Consider the following 2,627-nt stretch of genomic DNA (forward strand, 5'->3'; position numbering starts at 1 on the left):
TACACAATACCACCCAAACCCGAGGAGGAGGAGGAGGAGGAGGAGGAGGAGGAGGAGGAGGAGGAGGAGGATGAGGAGGAGGAGGAGGAGGAGGAGGAGGAGGAGGAGAAGGAGAAGGAGAAGGAGAAGGAGAAGGAGAAGGAGAAGGAGAAGGAGAAGGAGAAGGAGAAGGAGAAGGAGAAGGAGAAGGAGAAGGAGAAGGAGAAGGAGAAGGAGAAGGAGAAGGAGAAGGAGGAGGAGAAGGAGGAGGAGGAGGAGGAGGAGGAGGAGGAGGAGGAGGAGGAGGAGGAGGAGGAGGATCAGCCTCCACCCTAAAACCCCTCCATCTTCCTTTATATATATTACTATATTATAAACCCTTAAACTCTAAGTTTTCCACCATGTGATATTACACCCTTCTATTCAAACTTCACACCTGTAATCCCAGTTCCATCATTCCATTTTGGAAGCCTTCTCCAGAGTCCCACGTCAAATGCAGCGCTCACTTCAGGGTCAGTGTCTGTCAGCAGAGAGTCTAAAATTCTCAGCAGCCAGGGTTCCAACAGGTAACAATGTTCTCCTGTGTTCCATTAGCCTGGCTCTGTCACCATGGACACCTGGTTCCATGGGCAGTGGCCGTGTCCCAGTGGCACCTGTGTTCCATGGCACCCTGCTGTCTGACAAGGGACAGTTTGTTCCAGGACATTCCACGGAGTCACAGCGGTCACTTGGGTTCCCTGCAGGTGCCTGGGGAGCGGGAGCTCAGCCCAAATATCCTGGGGGTCCCTGGGCTGGTGATTTTTGGGGGGGAATCTTTGGATCTTGCAGGGCTCCAAAGCTGAGCCGCAGATGCCCCTTGGGACAGAGTGGAGCATCATGGAAACCAGGACACCCTCATGGAGCCAGAAGACCCTCATGTAGCCAAGGCTGCAGTGGGACACAGAGGGACCTCATGGAATCCAGGAGAGCGCTGTGAGGCTGTGGAACAATGCAGCACTGAGGTTCCACTGGGACTTGACAGAAGCTCCTGGAGACAAGGAAGCGCTGGGAGCCTCCGGAATCAGCGTCTGCAGGAGGATTTTCTGCTCCCTCCTGGGATGCTGGGGGACAATAAAGCCTGAGGCAGCCTCCCAAGTGCCCGGCTGTGTCACCAGTGGGGGCCACATCTGGGGGGACGCCCTGTCAGCCCCGGCCCTGCTGCTCCTCCTGGCCGGGCGTGGAGCTGCTGGGAGCCCGGGCTGGGGGGAATCCTCAGGGCTGTGCAAGGAAAGGTTCACCAGGAGCAGCACTGGAGCGAGATGTGCAGGCAAAGCCAGCGAGACAGCAGAGAAAGCCAGAGAGCAGAGCAAGGGACACAACAAACGCACCAAGAGCAAGAGAGCAAGTTTTAACAGAACTTGCAAAGGGCAAAATCAGCTAAAACCAGGTTGGAGTGAAGAACAAGGAGCACCAGGCATGGGCTGATGATCCAGGGAAAAAGTTCCAACGTGAGGAGGACTACAGAAGCCTTCATCAAAAGACCACCAGAAGACTGACGAGCACCACAGGAGGAGCTGACGCAGGCGCTGAAGCCACACAGGGCTGTGAAACCGTGACACAGCTTTATGCAAATGTGAGTATGCTAATGAGATGTTGTAATTGGGACTTTTAAAATGGAACTGAAGGCTAAAGGAGATGGAGTGGGTTTTTGCCAGAGAGATCCCCCTCACTCCCAGCGGTGAATAAACAAATCCCTGCTCTGATTGCAGAGTTTGATTTTCTGGCCCAGTTTGTCCCACTCCACCTTTCCCTCCCCTCTCCTCCCCTGTCCCAGCATTCCCCCAGTCCACAGCTCCCTCCCAGCTCAATTTGGGGGTCCCATCCCTCTCTTTCCCCCCGCCCTCCCGCCCCTTCCCCATCGTTCCCCCAACCCCCAATCCCCCCCCCCCGTTCTTGGTTTTGGGGGTTCCAGGCCCCTCCTGCTCCTTTTGGGGGTCCCGACCCCCCTTTGGTTGAATTTGGGGCCCCCGCCCCCTCTCTCACGGCGCTCCCAGCACAACCAGTGCCACCAGTACGGCCCCAGCTGCCCCCGCACGCCCCATCCCCATCCCCGGGGTCACCTCCCCCCTCCCCAAATTCCGCTCCTGAACACTGATGAGTCATCAGCGCCCCGCGCTCTGATTGGCCAGGATCTGTTTTGGGGTGCGGACGGGAGGAACTGGGCACCCCCAGAAGCCCCTCGGGTTTGGGGCTTTTGACCCCCCCTCGGCCCTCGGGGCGGCCCTGGGGCCACCCCAACACCCCCAAAATGGGGAGGGTCCCCGGGGCCCTTTGGAACCCCCGGGAATGGGCTGGAAGCGGCAGGAGCCGCCCCAAAAAGGGATTGAAGGGTCCGGGCCGGGAATGGGGGAGGCTCTGGGGATGGCTCCGGTCCGGATTGGGGCGGGCTGGGATTGAGGGAGGGTCTGTTCAGCGGCTGGGGAGGGGCTGGGACTGGGGAGGGGTCCGGGATTTTGGGGTTGGGTCCATTCCGGGACTGGGGCGGGGTCTCTCCCTGGGATTGGGGTCCGGGATTGCGTCAGGCTCTTTTTCCCCTTCCCGATCTCGTTCCCAATCCCGATCCCGCCGCTGTTCCCAGGGAATGGCTCCGATCTCAACCCAAACCCAGG

This window comes from Haemorhous mexicanus, chromosome 16 (assembly GCF_027477595.1).
Source record: "Haemorhous mexicanus isolate bHaeMex1 chromosome 16, bHaeMex1.pri, whole genome shotgun sequence".
NCBI lineage: Eukaryota > Metazoa > Chordata > Aves > Passeriformes > Fringillidae > Haemorhous > Haemorhous mexicanus.